Source organism: Vipera ursinii, assembly GCF_947247035.1.
Source record: "Vipera ursinii genome assembly, chromosome: 13".
NCBI lineage: Eukaryota > Metazoa > Chordata > Lepidosauria > Squamata > Viperidae > Vipera > Vipera ursinii.
The window spans coordinates 6,763,167-6,782,173 of record NC_139526.1 but is presented as its reverse complement, the minus strand read 5'-3'; positions in this window follow the sequence as shown (position 1 = coordinate 6,782,173).

Here is a 19,007-nt window from a genome sequence, read left to right as displayed (position 1 = left end):
GAAGAGTTAGTAAAGCTATTCTCCAAAGCACCTGAAGGCAGGAGAAGCAACGGATGGAAATTAACCAAAGAGAGAAGCAACCTGGAACTAAGGAGAAATTTTCTGACAGAACAATTAACCAATGGAACAACCTGCCTTCAGACGTTGTGAATGCTCCAACACTTGAAGTTTTTAAGAAGAGACTGGACAACCATTTGTCTGAAATGGTATAGTTTCCTGCCTGAGCAGGGGGTTGGACCAGAAGACCTCCAAGGTCCCTTCCAACTCTGTTATTCTATTCTATTCTATTCTATTCTATTCTATTCTATTCTATTCTATTCTATTCTATTCTATTCTATTCTATTCTATTCTATTCTATTCTATTCTATTCTATTCTATTCTATTCTATTCTATTCTATTCTCTTCTCTTCTCTTCTGTTCAGTATTCAGGGGAGCAGTTTACCTCTGGAAGTTGTAGGCACCCTATCACTGGAGGTTTTCCAGAAGAGACTGGACAGTCATTTGTCAGGAATGGAATAGGGTCTCATGCTTGAGCCAGGGGGCTTGACTAGAAGACCTCCAAGGTCCCTTGCAACTTTCTTATTCTATATTATATGTTGCATCAAGATAGATGGATGCAATATATAACAAGTTGGGTTGATGACATCAGCCAGTATTGTGGGCCCCATTGGCAAAGAAAGCTCAGGACTGTATTGGTTGGAAACATGAGGAACAGGCCTTCATCCTGCAGAGGATAGACAAAATGATGATGATGATGATGATTATAATGACGATGTTGCATCATCTCAAAGTGGAAGACAATCCTAGTCTTTTTCACCTTTCCACACCATTTCCTGCTCCCCTTCCCATTGGTGACAAAACACAGATATTGAGATATGTGACTTTGTTTTCCTGTTTCCAAAGTCTAAATGCAAAATAACTTCCACAGTCTCAACACACCTATTTGCTTTTGTAAAAACTTACTTCCCACCCAAAGTCCCCCCCCTAAAATTTTTTTCATCCTGCTCCTTATCTCCTGACCCCAAGCATTTGGAAGCTGAACTATGCCACCCAGGGGCAAAAGTATGCTACTCCTTATCTTCTCCTTTCAATGTACTGATACCCATATTGTATCTTTCGTGCAGAGTTCCATATGCGACTGGGGAGTAAGCTGTTTAATTCCATTTAATTACATTACCAAGTTGCGCCACCATCCATTTTGCTCCTTGCCAGCTGAGACCGGGAGATACGCCTCAAGGTGGCCAGCTAGAGATTGACTTGCTTCAATAATTTCTTCCTCATTCTCTAGAGTCTTTCTCAACCTTGCTTATAAGGGGACTGCATGAGAAGATCAGAAGGATAAATGACAGCTCGTCTAATCTTACTTGGATTAAAGGGAAAACATAATAAAACAAAACAAAGCAAGATTGGTTCCAGGACATCCACTGGAAGTGGTCAAAATAGTCAAGATGGCAGCCATGCACCATTTTTTTTAAATAAAGCGCAATGCAGAATAAAAAAACGCCTTCTCTATTTTTTTTCTACTGTGCTCTGCGGAAAACCCTGCTCACTTCATTTTCTCTCTTGTTCCTGGCTTCGGTGTTTGTCTCACAGCTTCAATTTGCATTTATGGGTCCTGCACCTCGAGGCAGCTGCAGTCTGCTCTCAACTCAGTGGTGTCAAAATAGACATCAGGAATTTTAATTTAATCCAAATGCAATTTTTGGCACAGCAGAAAGGGGGCAGGTGTTGGAACAGTGGAATAATGAAAGCATAGTCTTGGACAAAGAGGTCCTTTGATGCTCTCTCTGCAGCACTAATATGTGAAAGGGGTAGAAGTAAATTGTGACTTTGCCCATTTATCTTGTCCTTATCAATTTACTATTTTCTCCTTTGGAATGATAATTATATTACGGGGAATGTCTTATTTGAGAACAAGCAAACTTATCTTGGGCCAGGGGTCTTCAAATTTGGCCCTTTTATGACTTGTGGACTTCAACTCCCAGAATTCCTCAGCCAGCATGCCTGGCTGAGGAATTCTGGGAGTTGAAGTCCACAAGTCATAAAAGTTATAAAAGTTTGAAGACCCCTGCCTTGGGCAATGCGTGATCTAAGACAATGACACCACAAATAGTAAATCTGGCAGGAAGGGCAGGTCAGACTTTATAATCATTCATTCTTTTTACTTCCTGGCCTTTTGACTAACATCAAGTGGATAGCAAATCTCATTTCTTTCTGAAATAAAATGAAAAGACTATAATGCATTAACCTTCTAAATATGGGAAAGAGTGAAAATCAGAGTTGATTGATTGATAATGTGATTTGTTTCTCATTGACTAAGAGCAGTCTGAATACAACCATCATAGTCCTGCATCAAAGTTGATGGCATAGCCCCTGGACTAGTTGTGTCTTTCAGTCCCTTTTTTTGTAGACTTTCTAAGCATGATTATGGAAAACGATTCATTGTGACTCCCAAAAGAGCTTTTCAAAATGACCACTAGACTTCCATGGGTTTTCCTTGAAGATGTTTCACTTCTCATCCAAGAAGCTTCTTCAGTTCTTCAGTGAGAAGTGAAGAAGCTTCTTGGATGAGAAGCAAAATCTGTTCAAGGAAAAACCAAGGAAGTCCAGTTGCCTTTTGGAAAAGCACCTTTGGAAAAACCATGACCTGGACAATGGACAATCTCCATAGAGATTCAATGTGAGGCATGTGACAGATGAACATTATGCTGTAAACTCCCAAAGGACCACAAGCCTACTCCTATCAACTTGTATGAAGTGGCCCCACTCCGCTGAGGGCCTCATATGACAGGGGGGAAAAATAGCCCTTATCCAAGAAAAGCTTCCCCATTCTTACCATAGTTTCTTGTAGAAACTCAACAATTTTAATTGCTTACCACATTAGGACATTTACAGTTTATAGAAATTCAATCTACACCAAGAAACCAAAGATTTATTTCAATGTCTCCTAAGTGCTTTTTCGTAAGTTCTAAAGAAGCTTCTTGGGTGAGAAGCAAAATGTCTTCAAGGAAAAACTTTCTTGGTTTTTCCTTGAAGATGTTTTACTTCTTCTCCAAGAAGCTTCTTCAGTTCTTCTTCAGTGAAAACTGAAGAAGCTTCTTGGATGAGAAGCAAAACCTGTTCAAGGAAAAACAAAGAAAGTCCAATTGCCTTTTGAAAAAGCACCTTTGGGGCAACCATGACCTGGATGACTGAGAAACTCCATAGACAATTAAATGGGTAGCTTGCAGGTGGAAAAAATTCTTCACCCATGAAAGAGTACTGAGTCAATCAATCATAATAGAACTGGAAGGGACCTTGGAGTTCTTCTAGTAGTCTAACTCCCTGCTCAAGCAGGAGACCCTATGCCATTCCAAATGAGTAGCTGTCCAGTCTTTTCTTAAAAACCTCTAGTGATGAAGCACCCACAACTTCTGGAGGAAAGCCGTTCCACTGGTTAATTGTCTACACTATTAGGACGTTTCTCCTTAATTCCAGGTTGCTTTTTTCCTTGATTCACTCTTTAAGTGAAGCTGATGGCTGGACTGCAGGCAAGCCCTTAGTCAGAATCTAGTCAAAAGCTGGGCTTGAAAAGCTGACAGTGAATTTCATTGCAAATAGCATTTCAAAGTGAATTTGGAAGCTCCTCCTGGGGAAAGAAACAGCCCAAACTGCTGAAGAACTTTATTGCGGAAAACAGAAGCTCTCAGCCTAGAGGCATGCATTGGAGAAAGTAGCAGGTAAGTTAGATTCTGCACAAGTGATTACGAAGGTCAAACTGCTGCAGTTGAACCTCAAACTAAAATTCTGCAAGACAGATGGTCCTTTTCATCCAAGATGAGATAGTTGCAAGGAGTAAGTTGTAATATTTTTCCCCTATAATAATAGGAAATGGTAAAAGCAAAAAAGAAATCCTGGCCCTAAAATTTCTTTAAGAATCGCAATAGAAGGCAGGACAAGAAACAATGGATGGACACTAATCAAGGAGAGAAGCAACCTGGAATTAAGGAGAAACTTCCTAACAGTGAGAACAAGTAACCTGTGGAACAAATTGCCTCCAGATGTTGTGTGTGCTTCATCACAGGAGGGTTTTGAGAAGAGACTGGGCAAGCACTTGTCTGAAATTTTATAGGGTTTCCTGCTTGTGGTTGGACTAGAAGAACTCCAAGGTCCCTTCCAACTCTGTTATTCTCTTAAACTCAGCCTGGTCTGTCCTTGGATAATTCACAACCAGCTATAACCAATTCCACCAGGTTGTTGTGCTGGGAGTAAAACTGGAAGAACCAGGAGAAGTGATTAGAATAAAATAGAACTGGAAGGGTCCTTGGAGGTCTTCTAGACCAACAGGAGAACCTATACCATCTCAGACAAGTGATTGTCTAGCCTCTTCTTAATAATCTCCAGTGATGGAGCACCTATGATTTCTGGAGGCAAAGCTGTTCCACTGGTTAATTGTCCTCATTGTCAGGAAGTTTCTCCTTAGTTCCAGGTTGCTTCTCTCCTTGATTAGTTTCCAGCCATTGGCTTGGAGAACAGTTTGTCCCCCTCTTCTTTGTGGCAGCCCCTCAAATACTGGAATACTGCTATCATGTCACCCCTATTTCATCTTTTCTTCAGACTAGCCAAACTCAAGTCCTGCAGCCATTCTTCATATGTTTTAGTCTCCAGGCCTTGGATCATCCTAGTTCCTCTTCTCTGAACTTTTTCAAAAGTCTCAACATCTTTTTTGCAGTATGGTGACCAAAACTGGCTATGGTATTCCAGGTGTGGTCTTACTAGGATTTTATAAATCAGTACTAATACTTCATATGATTTCGATTCTATGCCTCTGTTTATACAACCCAGGAGCTCCTAGAGGAAAACAAGAGAGACAAAAACTAAAGAACAAATAGACATTATTATTATTATTATTTTAATTCATGGCATCTCTGCGCTTCTTATAAAGTTTCCACTCCAGACAAGAGAGAGATGAGAGAGAGATGAAAGAATACATTTCTAATGTAATTTTTGTATTGATTTCTTTTAGTATTTTTTAGCAGGCTTCTCTCATCAGAGTAAGTTATTGTCCGTGGAATTCAGCAACATAACAGCAAAGGAATGATGGATCGACAGTTCCTTTTTATAATATTTGCTTTGTGCCTCACCTACTGGTCCACTTGAAAAAATGGTTGTGGGTCAGCTTGTGGTGAGTGTGATGCTGAGCAGGTTAATGGCTGCACCATTTATTTATTTATTTTTTAAAAAACACCTTCCTTCAGATAGCAACATCATTAGTGCATGAAGCAGAGAAACAGAAACCTATTAACCTGTTCTTCTTTCTTTCTTAAGATTTTGAAAACATACACTGGATTACAATAAATACAGGCAAGAATTTCACCAAAGTGATGGTGAAGCACAGAGTACATATAAGGAAAAACTGGTTTTTACCAGGTCGGATAAGGTGGCCACACACCTGGTTTCTTCCCCCAAATATTGTCATCTAATGGGAGCTAGGAAGAATGCTTTTTCCATGGTAGCCCTGTGGAATTTTGTGCCCCCCTGAAGCTCAACCAACCTCCATCCTTTTAGCCTCCTGAAGGCTATTAAAGACCTGACTTTTCCTCCAAGCATTGGGAGATTAGATGATCACACAGAACTGATTGGTAAAGGGTTTTTGTTATTTTTAATGCTTTATGTTGTCACAGTTTATGTTTTATAGTTTTAAAAATGATATTATGTGTCTTTTAATCTTTGGAGATTAAATTTGGTCTAGTGCAGGCATGTCAAACTCACGATGTCACGTGATGTTGTGCGACATATCGCGACTTTTCCCCCATTGCCGGCAATGGGGAGGGCACGGTTTTAGTATGATGCATCCGGCCAGCAGGCCGGCAGTTTGACATGCTAGTGGTTAAGGTACCAAGCTAGAAACTGGGAAACCATAAGCTATAATCCCATTTTAGTCATGAAAGCCAGCTGGGTGATTTTGAGCCAATCACCAGGAGACTGTGAGTTCCAGTCCCACCTTAGCCATGAAAGCCAGCTGGGTGACTTTGGGCCAATTACCAGGAAACTGAGAGTTCTAGTCCTGCCTTATCCATGAAAGCCAGCTGGGTGACTTTGGGCCATCCACACTCTCTCTCTCTCAGTATGTGCCTATCTGTTAAATAATAATACAAGCTAAACCTTCTGCCTTGGGCAAGGAGTTGGACTAGAAAACCTCCAAGGTCCCTTCTAGTCCTCTGATTCTAAATTGGGGTGATTGGAAGCATTATGGGCAGATAAGAGAAAGAAGTTTTGCATCCAGTTCAACAGGATGGATAATGTTAGAGTTGAAAGAAATTACAAGGACAAAATTATAGAATTACAGAATAACAGAGTTGGAAGTGACCTTGGACTTTTCTAGTCCAATCCAGTGCTCAAGCAGGAGACCCTATACCATTCTGGGCAAATGGCTGTGCAGTCTCTTCTTGAAATTCTCCAGTGATAGAGTAGCCACAACTTCTGAAGGCAAGCCATTCCACTGGTTAATTGTTCTCACCGTTAGGAAATTTCCCCTTAGTTCTAGATTGGATCTCTCTTTAATGGTCTTCCACCTGTTGCTTCTTGTCCTACCTTCAGGTGCTTTGGAGAATAGATTGGTCCCATCTTCTCCACTGTTTTTATTTTTGTTTTAGATTGTACATACTGTACCATCATGAAATGAAGCGGATGTCTGTAGAGTATGCAGGGAAACCAATTAAACAATCTCTGAGAGGGTGTTAAGCAAATCACGTGATTAAGCAAATCCAGCTTCCCCCATTGACTTTGCTAGTCAGAAGCCAACTGGGAAGTCACAAATGGTGATCCTGTGATCCTAGGATCCTGCAATCGTTATAAATACACACCAGTTACCAAGCACCCAAATGTTGATCACTTGACGATGGGGATGCTGCTGTGCAAGAACCAATTAGTAGTTGATGTTTTCTCAGTGCTGTTATAACTTGAATGGTCACTAAATGAATAGTTGTAAGTCAAGGACTACTTGTACTGTGTGTTCGTATGATGGAGTTCCAGGAATAAACCCAAGAGCAACGGATGGAAACTAATCTAGGAGAGAAGCAACCCAGAATTAAGGAGAAATTTCCTGACAGTCAGAACAATTAACCAGTGGAATGGCTGGCCTCCTGAAGTTCTGGGTGTTCCATCACTGGCGGTTTTCAAAAAGAGACATTGCCATTCAGAATAACTCTGGCATTTTGTTAAAGTAGGCTGAGAATTGGGAGCTATATATTCAATCAACTGCATTTTCTAAACTTTGCACCAAATATGCAAAGTATGGGAAGATAGTTGAGTACACAGGGACATGAGGGAGCAGGCCTTTTTGACCCCCTAACCCAATTATACAGGATTGTATGCCTCTGGGGTGATGGGAAATTACTAGCTGAACAGCTGTGGATAAAAACATGAAATTTTAGATAATGCCTAAAACTCACTGGGGAGAAACCCCCTTCAAGGTACCTTCTAAATTAACCAAATGCAAATATTGTCTCTCGGCATTTATCTGTAATTAGAAAACTGTCTTCAAGAAAGAAAAGAGATACATATGAAATGTCAGAGACACCAATGTTTTTTTTTTTAAAAAAACAGCATTTTTTGCAACAAAAAAGGAAGCGCTAAATTTAAAGGGATGGGATTTGGGAATGATATGGCAAATTACTTAAAATATTTAGGTAGGTAGGTTATTTGTTGCAAAATCATGCAGATGAAAATCTATTTATTCATCTTTAGATAAGTTCCTTGTATCCAGTGGTGTGCAAAAGAACAAGGAAATTAGAAAATGAATTAAGGGGGGAAAAGAAACTCATGCAGAGGTATTTGAAGGATGCAGCACTTTCATCCCAATGATAAAAGTAGTGTTCCTCTGTCAGGATGCAAACCCTGAAACTTTAAAATACCTATGGAGATTCTCAGTCATCCAGGTCCCAAAGGTGTTTTTTTCAAAATGTAACTGGACTTTGTTTTTCCTTGAAGACTTTTTGCCTCTCATCCAAGAAGCTTCTTCAGTTCTTCAACCACCTGCTCAAGCAGGAGTCCCTAGGAGCTGAGTCCCAAAGGTGTTTTTCTTTGAAGACATTTCACTTCTCATTCAAGTTTCTTCTTCAGTTCTTCTTTAGAACTGAAGAAGCTCCTTGGAGGAGAAGCAAAATGTCTTCAAGGAAAAATAAAGAAACTCCAGATGTCTCCTGAAAAAGCACCTTTGGGTCTGACCCTTTAGTGCAATGTCACAGTGCAAGTACAAAATGGGTAGTATCTACATTAAGTCAGTACAGGTAATCCCTGACTTACAACGTAAACGGAGACTAGAATTTTTGTTGCTAAGTGATCTAGTCATTAAATGAGGTATAGCCGATTTTACAACATTTTGCTGTGGTTGTTAAGTGACTCACACAATCGTTAAATGAATTCAGCTACCCTCTTTGAGTTTGCTTGTCAGAAACCCACCCCCAGGACATTGCAGCCATCATAAATACAAGCCAGTTGCCAAGCATTCAAATTTTGATCACCTGACCACAGAGCACTGTAACAGTCATAAGCCTGAAGGAGAGTCTTAAGTCCCTTTTTTCAGTGCTGTCATAACTTTAAATAAATCGCCAAACTGTAAGTCACAAAGACTGCTATTCAATGTTGCTTTCATTATTTGCTTATCCCCACCCATCCCTTTCAGCAGGTGCCTCTGTTACTTTCAGCAGGTGTTGTGTTCATTGTCCTGCCCTCAGTAATCTTCATCTGTAAAATGGGAGCACCTATTGGTCATTTTTAACTTCAGGCCACTTGGTAAATTTTGCATTAGAATCCTCCCCAGTTTAACATTTGTACAGTAGAGGAAATTATAATAGGATAACAACAGTGTGGGGAGGGACCTTGGAGGTCTGCTAGTCCATGAATGGATTCTGGTGCATCTTCAAATGTTTGCATCTGGTTCTTGTTTAATGCCCTCCCCCCCGCCCCCAATGCTCTCAAATAGATGGCAAAAAAATCCGGTCTCTGCCCTTACTATCTGCAAGGTTATGTCAAACAATTGAGAGTTTGAGCTATCTAGGGGGAAAGGGTGTAATGTATTGGCCACAACTGTTTTAAATCACTTGCTTAATGTCTGACCTACATTTCTGTGTTATGTAATGGTTGCTGTTATTGAAAGCCAGATTTGCTGACTCCAGGCTGATAATTAGGTTTGGGGTGGGAAACTGTTACTTTAAACCTATTGGTAAGCTTTATCTAGCCCTGGCCACCAAAGGTAGCTCCTCACCAGAGCCTTCATCTGGACTATTCCCAGATGACCTTTGTGCAGAGACTCAAGAACTCTGAGCTTTAAAGGGCTGGAGACTATGGCTCTACTTCCCCAAAGAATGCACCCTTTATGAGCTGAAAGCTCATCTTTCCTCATGAATAAACTCTGAAATTCTGGTCCTGGACATTTGTCCAACTATCCTGTGTGTACCCAATTTAATACGCGGCTAAGCATTTTGTCAGCTGCTGACTGAGCAGCTACGTCTCCAGCATGGAGAGGAGACTCTGGCAAATCCTGTATAGCTAGGATGCATGCCGGAGCCAGATCTGGCGCTACTTGTGGCAGGGGCAATCTGCTCAGGCTGTTTGCATGGCTCATTTCTTTGCCCAGTTTGTGAATCAGCCTGTAGCTGTAGGCTGAAAGGAATATAGACCACCTCAGCATTCGAGGAGACAGAATCTGAGGTGTCTGTTTGTTCATAGTGAACAATCCTAGAAGTGGTTTGTTGTCCGTAAAGACCGTGAAGTGGCGGCCATACAGATAGTCATGGAACATTTTAACCCCAGGCACAATGGCCAAGGCCTCCTTGTCAATCTGCATGTAATTGTGCTCTGCAGATGACAGGGTCCTTGAATAATAAGCAATGGGAGACTGTTTCCCATCAGCCAACAAATGGCTCAACACAGCCCCAACCCCATATGGGGATGCATCATATGTGATGCAGACTGGCAGCTTTTCATTAAAATGAGTGAGCACCGAGTTTGAAGACAGCAGTGATTTGACTGCCTGGAAACTTCTTTCATGGACATTAGTCCACTGTCACTGAGCCTTTTTGTCTAAGAGCCATTGTAACAGCTCTGCCACTGCAGCCTTATGTGGGAGAAATGCATGATAAAAATTAAGAAGGCCCAAGAAGGCCTGAAGCTCCCCCTTGGATGTTGGGCTTGGGGCCTGCTAAATCGCTTTCAGCTTTGACTCCGCTGGATGAATGCCATCGGCATCGATGCGGAACCCAAGGAACTCAGTTGACTCTACCCCAATCTTCTTTTTTTCAATTTAAGTCCTGCTGTGCGGAACCGCTGAAGAATGGCTCTAAGCCCTTCTGCCAGAACCTCTACAGATTCCCCAGCAATGAGAACATCATCGAAGTAGGGGCAGACCCCTGGAATGCCCTTCAGCATATGCTCCATTTACTCCTTGGAAAATCCCTGGGGCTACACTCACCCCAAACTGTAGGCGCTTGACCTTGAAGGCCCCCCGATGGGTGACTATGGTTTGGGCAGCTGCCGTGGCCTTGTCCACCAACAGCTGTTGGTAGGCTTGTGCCAAATCTAATTTGGTGAACACATGGCCACCTTGCAATGACGCCAAAATAACAGCACCAGGTACGAGTGCTGTTGAAGTGCCCAGTTAATGGTGCACTTATAGTCAGCACATATGCGTACTTCTCCATTGGCCTTAAGTGGAGTTACTATGGGGGTCTCCCATACCCCACTGTCTATGGGCTGCAATACCCCCTGACTGACCAGCTTGTCCAGCTCTGTTTTGATTTTGGGTTTTAAAGCGAAAGGCACTCGACGAGACTTGATCTGTTTTGGCGTTACCAGGGGATCAAGCTTGAAGGCTATCAGAGGACCCTTGTACTCCCTTAAGCACAAACTCTTGGCAGACTGACAAGTCTGCCACTTGCGTCCGGTGAATGCCAGTTACTTGAATGCCCAATGCATCAAACCAATTGAGCCCTATGAGGGTTGTGCATTGCATCCACCACTACAACATCTAGTGGGCCTGTAAACCCCTTGAAATTCACCAGCAGTGTGGCTTCGCCTTTGACCGCCACTCAAGGGTTTTGGAAGTCTGTGAGCAGAAGGTTAGATGGCTGAGGGTTGACCCATCTGTTGCTGTGGTTGCATATGTGCCAGAAGGTTCCTATGGAGATGATGGAGATGGCTGAGCCTGTGTCCAGTTCCATTTTGCATGGAACTCCATGAAGCTTGACCTAAAGTCGAAGCTTCTGTTTAAGCGGGTGGTTGGCACCAGTGCAGAACACACTCCTCCAACTGGAACAGAACCCTACTTGGTGTTGCCCCGGGGCCCCGGTACCTCTCCTGAATGAATCTTCCTGCTGACAGTCCCTCTGGCAACCTCGGCAGATGGCGGCGATGTGGCCTAGTTCGCCACATGCCTGGCACATTGCTGTTCAGAATCGGCATTCTGCACGTTGATGGTGGCCTCCAGAGCCCATGCATCTAAGGAATGGAACTGCCTTCTCAGCTGGCCATGGTCTCTTCTCCTGGTGCTTCTGCAGCTTGTCAACTTCACAGTCTGAGTCAGTGTCTTCCATCCCTTCGGCGTCCTCGTGGTGGACGGCTTCAGTGCTTGAAGTGTTTTGGGAGGGCCGCAGAGCTTTCATGGCTCCTCCGGTGGCTTCGTCCACCATGACCTCCTTCAAGGCCTCTTGTAGTGAGAGAGTCTCTTTGGCAAACAGTTTTTGTTGGAGCTCTCGATTCCAGAGATCACAGACTAAGCGGTCTCTTAGTCTCTCCTCTAAATCCGCGAAATTGCAGAGTCAGGACACTTGACTAAGAGCAGCAATGAATTCTGTAGCAGTCTTTCCAGGCTGTTGCTCCCGCTGCTCAAAAGTGTGCCTCCATGCTATGACGGATAATTTGGGCTCAAAGTGGTCTCGGAGCTTTTTCTTCAAGTCTGTGTAGGTGACAGACTAGAGCAGCGTCAGGGCGACCAGGTTCTCGGCAATGTTGAAGGTGGCGGGGCCGCACACGCAGATGAGAGTTGTGGCCTTCAGCCTGGCTTCGCTGACCTGGTTGGCGCGAAGGTAATTTTCAACATGGGAAATGTAGGACGCCCATTTCTCCAGGTGTGTGATGTTGAACTCTTCGAGTTTCTCCACATTCACCATGGTGAGTTGCTTGTGTTTTTTGTTGCTTGCATTGCCTTGTGTTGCTGGCTTCTGCGTAGGCCCTAGGATGGATCCTTAGGGTGAGGTGGTCCCCAGTGTGTCTTGCTGTCAGACCGAGGAGGGGAACGTGGTCCCTGCCAGGCTCTGTGCTGGCCCCACCCCTTAGTGACTTCAGACTCTTACGATGAAGCAGCACATCCCACCCTCATTGCCACTGTTATATCTTCGGTTCTTTAGGCATTAAGTGAGATGAAGTGTTGAAAAAGCAAACAAGTTTATTAACTCAGAACAGAAGCAGCCCTAAGGCTGCTGTGCAGCTATTTATATGGTTAGCCTCTAGGTGGCGACCAATAGGTTTAAAGTAACAGTTTCCCACCCCAAACCTAATTATCAGCCTGGAGACAGCAAGTCTAGCTTTCAATAACAGCAACCGTTATCTATCATCTATCTCTACTGTATAATTCATCCCTCTATCCCATCCCATCTCATCCCATCCCATCCCATCCCATCCCATCCCAATCTATCTATCTATCTATTATCTATCTATCTATCTATCTATCTATCTATCTATCTATCTATCTATCTATCTATCTATCTATCTATCTATCTAATAGCTATTAAATTTATGTGGCCGCCCACCCCATAAACATGACTCTAGGTGGCTGACAGAACAGGATAACAACAGAAAAAAAGCACAATCCATGATTCTAAACAGAAATAACAAACAAAAATAGCAACCGAGAAAGCTTTTTTTCTTGGGCTAAATGTAATATTTTGCCTTCTAGGTTTTTACAGGGGAGATTTTCTTAGATCCCATAAGTGGAACATGTTTGCCCACATGGAAATGGCCCAGTGATTTTATTGTAGTATCCAATCTTATCTCTGCACCATCAGTGCCCTGGAAGATTGGGAACTTATATATGGCTTCTTTCAGATTTCACATCTTCTACCATTTGGCTTGTAACAAAATATTACACAGCAGCCATGAAAACAGGGCACCCACTGGTAGAAGGTTTCCCATAGTTATAACTCAGTTAACTTTGATTCTTTATTAAATATTTTGCTTTCTGGAATTGTATTCTGCAGTATTCTCTGTTTCTAGGCTATATAAAGGATATGTCTGCCTGTATAGGGGTGTGTGTGTGTTTATGGGTATGTGTACATACAAACACTGACATGACTGTGAAAAGAAATAATTATTGTTCTTATTTTTCTACCAAGATATCAATACCACATTGAGTCATTCTGAGGATGAATATGAAATTAATATAATTTGCATTATATGCTGAGATTTATTTTACTGCTTACTATACATTTTATGTTGCTCTATTTATTATTATTATTATTATTATTATTATTATTATTATTATTATTATTATTATTATTAAATTTGTTTGTTAAATTGGCTTCAGTCAACCTACAAATCTAAAACTTTAAAGTATTTCAAAATAAAAAACAAAAAAAAACATACATTTATGTCTTTCTATATTATATATATGTAATAAAAATTATCCCCTTCATGGATTACTGCCTTGTCGTGGCAAAGGGGCTTGCGTAATTCAATGAAGCTTGAGGTATGCCGTGCAGGGCCACCCAAGACTGACAGGTCATAGCAGAGAGTTCTAACAAAACATGATCCACTGGAGAAGGAACTGGCAACCCACTCCAGTATCTTTGCCATGAAAACCCCATGGACAGTACCAAAAGGAAAAAAAGATATGATGCTGGAAGATGAGCCCCTCAGGTCAGAAGGTGTCCAATATGCTACTGGGGAAGAGCAGAGGGCTAGTACTAGTAGCACCAGAAAGAATGAAGTGACTGGGCCAAAGCCGAAAAGACAATCAGCTGTGGATGTATTTGGTGGTGAAAGGAAAGTCTGATGCTGTAAAGATTTTTTCTCCATAGGACCTGGAATGTAAGACAGACGATGCCATAGCTACTGCTTTACACTCTGTAGCAAGTCATCTCGAGAAGCCTGGAAGTTATGTCAGGATGCTTTTTGTTGACTACAGCTCAGCTTTCAACACCATTTTGCCGAGCATTCTCACCGAGAAGCTGACTGACTTGAAATTCTCCCCCGCCATCTGAGATTGGATTCAAGACTTTCTTAGGGATTGGTTACAAACAGTGAGGGTTGGCTCTGCTTTGTCCACCCCCCTGAAGCTTTGCACTGGCACGCCACAGGGCTGTGTGCTTGGCCCCTACCTGTACTCTTTATACACTTATGATTGTGTATCATCTGACCCATCCACTGCGATAATCAAGTTCGCAGATGATACAACTGTGGTGGGTCTTATTACAGGTGGGGATGAGACAGCATATAGGGCAGAGGTACAAAAACTCACTGGAGAAGAGCCTAATGCTGGGAAATATTGAGGGCAATAGAAGAAGGGGACGACAGAGAATGAGGTGGCTGGATGGAGTTACTGAAGCAGTAAGCGTGAGCTTAAATGGACTCCAGAAGATGGTAGAGGACAGGAAAGCCTGGAGGAACGTTGTCCATAGGGTCGCGATGGGTCGGACACGACTTCGCAAATAACAACAACACACAAAAACTATCCATATGTTGTAGTAACAACAACTTGCACCTAAACATCAGCAAGACAAAAGAGATGGTGTTAGACTTCCGGAGAAAAAGGAGGAACCTGCCCCACTTTACATCGAGAGAACTGTGTAGAGAGAGTTTCCTCCTTTAAATTTCTGGGAGTCTACCTCTGTGAAGATCTGACCTGGAAAGTTAACACAACTCAGGTGGCTAGAAAGGCCCAACAGAGGCTTCACTTTCTTAGGGTCTTGTGGAAGAACAGGGTAGAACAACAGCTAATGACCCTCTTTTATCGGTCTACTATAGAGAGCGTCCTCTCGTATGGTATTGTGGTTTGGTATGCTGGTCTGACAGCCGCAGATAGGAAAGTATTACAGAGGGTAGTGAGCACAGCACAAGACATCGTGGGCTGTTCCCTGACACCACTGGATGACATCGCCAGGGCTCGTTGCCTTGGAAGAGTGAGCAAGATTCTCAGGGATGACTCACACCCTGGACGGTATCTCTTTAATCTCCTACCATCCGGTAGGAGATATAGGAATATAGCCAGCCATACCAACAGGCTGAAAAATAGCTTTTATCCGTGAGCTGTTAGGCTTTTAAATGGGACATAATCTTATGCAGAATTGACTTGGGAGGCCAGTGTGTGGTGTAGTTGGTTCACATAGTGTGGTGGGATGGAGGGTTTGTTGTCACTGTGTGTTGGTGGGAGAGAGCATGGGGGGAGGCTCAGCTAATCTCAATGTACACATGTACAATAAAGGTTTATTATTTATTATTATTTATCAGACGAGGAATCTTCCAAGGGGACTCACTTTCACCACTACTGTTCAACATTGCATTAATTCCATTGACAATAATATTATGAAACACAAAACTGGGATACCACATGTCAAGCCAGCATGGCAAGATAAACCATCTATTATACATGGATGACTTAAAACTGTATGTGAAAAGCCACACTGAACTTGAATCAATACTCAATGCAGTTCAACTGTTTAGCAGCAACATCAAAATGGACTTTGGACTTGGAAAATGTACTATATTATCTATGCAGTGAGGAAAAATGGGAAAAATAGAAGGAATAGAACTGGGAAATGGAGGAAAAGCACTAGCAAAGGATGATGGTTACAAATACCTAGGCATATTGGAAGCAGATAACATCTTAAATGGAAAAGTCAAAGAGTCAACACAAAAAGAATACATCAGAAGAGTCCACAAAATACTAAAATCAAAGCTAAATGCTGGAAATATAATTAAAGCCATTAATAAATGGGCAGTCCCAGTGATACGCTACCCATCTGGAATTATCAACTGGACATTGGCTGAATTGGAACACCTAGACAGAAAAACATGTAAATTTTTGAACATGCACCATGCTCTACACCCACGAAATGACATCGACAGGTTGTACCTGCCAAGAAGAATAGGGGGAAGAGGGCAACTGCAAATCCACCAGACTGTAGAAGAAGAAAAACTAAGTTTGAATGACTATGTGAATCAAAGTACAGAAAAATTGCTGCAGGCTGTGAAAACAGAGAGCATTATAAAAATAATAGAAACAAAAGCAGAATATAAGGAAAAATGGCTGGATGACAGATTAAATAGATGGAAAACCAAAGCTTCGCATGGACAACATTTGAAAAACATTGAAGGAAAATGTGATAACAACTTGACATGGGCATGGCTTAAGATTGGAACCATCAAGAAAGAAATGGAAGGCTTAATACTGGCTGCTCAAGAACAAGCACTACAAACTAATGCCATGAAAGTGAAGATACAAAAATCTACTGACAATCCAAATGGCCGACTTTGCAATGACAAAGTTGAAACTGTTTCACATTAAATATGTGAGTGCAGCAAAATTGTGCAAACTGATTACAAAGCTAGACATGACCAAGTTGCTAACCTAATCCACTGGGCATTGTATAAAAAATACGACTTGCCTGTGTCGAAAAGTCGTGGGAACATAGGGTGGAAAAAGTTGTCGAGAATGAGAGGGTGAAGATCTTGTGGGACTTCTGAATACAGACAGATCGCCATTTGGAACACAACATGCCAGATATCGCAGTTGCAGAGAATCGAAGCCTACAGCTGATTGATATCGCTGTACCAGGAGATGCCAGAGTCAAAGAAAAAGAACTGAAAAAAATCAGGAAATACCGCAACCTGGCCATTGAAACTGCATGATTATGGATGAAACATGTATACCCATTGTCATCAGGGCACTGGGAACGATGTCCAAAAACGTTGCAAAATACATCAAGAAATTGCAGCTTCCTGCAATAACTCCAGCAAAGCTACAAAAAACTACGCTACTCGGAACATCTTACATTTTAAGGAGATACCTGGTTTATACCTAGGATGCTGGCAGCAACCCATGTCAACCATTAGTGCCAGTCAATTTGAGTGTTCAGTTGACTGAGTTTCATGTTTAATGAATAAAAGTTATATAATAATAATAATAATAATAATAATAATAATAATAATAATAATAATAATAATAATAATAATGTTGGAAGGGACTTGGAGGTCATCTAGTCCAACCCCTGCTCAGGCAGGAAACCCTATATACCATTTCAGACAAATGGCTGTCCAGTCTCTTCTTAAAAACTTTCAGTGTTGGAGCATTCACAGCTTCTGGAGGCGGGTTGTTCCACTGATTAATTGTTCTAACAGTCAGGAAGTTTCTCCTTAGTTGCAGGTTGCTTCTCTCTTTGGTTAGTTTCCATCCGTTGTTTCTTGTCCTGCCTTCAGGCGCTTTGGAGAATAGCTTGACTCCCTCGTTTTTGTGGAAGCCCCTGAGATATTGGGACACTGCTATCATGTCACCCCTACTCCTTCTCTTCATTAGAGTAAAGGTAAAGGTAAAGGTAAAGGTAAAGGTTCCCCCGCACATGCATGCTAGTTGTTTCCAACTCTAGGGGCCGGTGCTCATCTCCGTTTCAAAGCCGAAGAGCCAGCGCTTGTCCGAGGACGTCTCCGTGGTCATGTGGCCGGCATGACTAGCACGGAACGCTGTTACCTTCCCACCGTAGTGGTCCCTATTTTTCTACTTGCATTTTTACGTGCTTTCGAACTGCTAGGTTGGCAGAAGCTGGGACGAGTAACAGGTGCTCACTTTGTTACATGGCACTCGGGATTCGACCCGCCAAACTGCCGACCTTCTGATCAACAAGCTCAGCGTCCTAACCCACTGAGCCACCACGTCCCTTTTCATTAGAGTAGACATTCCCAATTCCAGCAACCATTCCTTGTATATTTTAGCCTCCAGTCCCCTAACCATTTTTTGTTGCTCTTCTCTGTACTCTTTCTAGAGTCTCAACATCTTTTTTACATCATGGTGACCAAAACTGGATGCAGTATTCCAAGTGTGGCCTTACCAAGGCATTGTAAAGTGGCATTAACACTTCACGTGATTTTGATTCTATCCCTCTGTTAATGTAGCCTAGCACTCTGGTAGTTCCCCAGTGCCCCAGGATTTTTGAAACATATAGTTCAGTGGTTTTGAGATCACATCTGCCAGTTCCTTCAGAACCCTGCGGTGTAGTCCATCTGGTCCTGGTGATTTGAACTCATCTAGGGTGAACAGGTGCTCACTTACCATTTTCAATAAAGGAAACCACTCAGAAATAACTCCACATATCATTCTCTGTGCTTCAGTCTGTCCACCCATGGAGGCTGATCTTGGGGAGGCAAACTGTTCCATTGAGAATGAGTGAGAAGACCATCCTCAGTCCCCAATCCCTGACCCATTAGATACCATTTGACCATATGGTGGACACAGATGCCATTCTATTTTTATGAAGTTTAAGCAGTTTCAGCCAGCAAGTGTGCATCAATTAATTATCTATGTTCAGTGATTGGTCAAAAAGGTCAAGCATGGATGGGCTGGCATTTCTCTGCACTCTAGGTTTTCCAACATGGGAATGTGCCAAGCTCTTCATCTCCTGATGTCCAAATAGATTGGGGAAAAAGAATAGTCTGATTCAGTCTGAAATAATAATATAAACCAACCTCATCATGCAGATGGGAGGAACCAAAGTTCAAAAGTTGACTCAGGCTTGATTTAATATACAGAGATCAATAGCTCCATGAATTACTAACCAACTCCATTCATCCATGGCATACCTATTAAGGATGAACTGAAAAGCAGAAAGAGATATATGTGAGTATTCTTCTTGTTTGCAGGGATGTAGTGATGAATATTACTTGTTCAAGGTGAATGCATATCTCAGAGATTGCTATTCCAAGTCCTGATCTATAATGAATAGCAAGACACCAAGCAGCAAAGTCATATGACCTACTACATT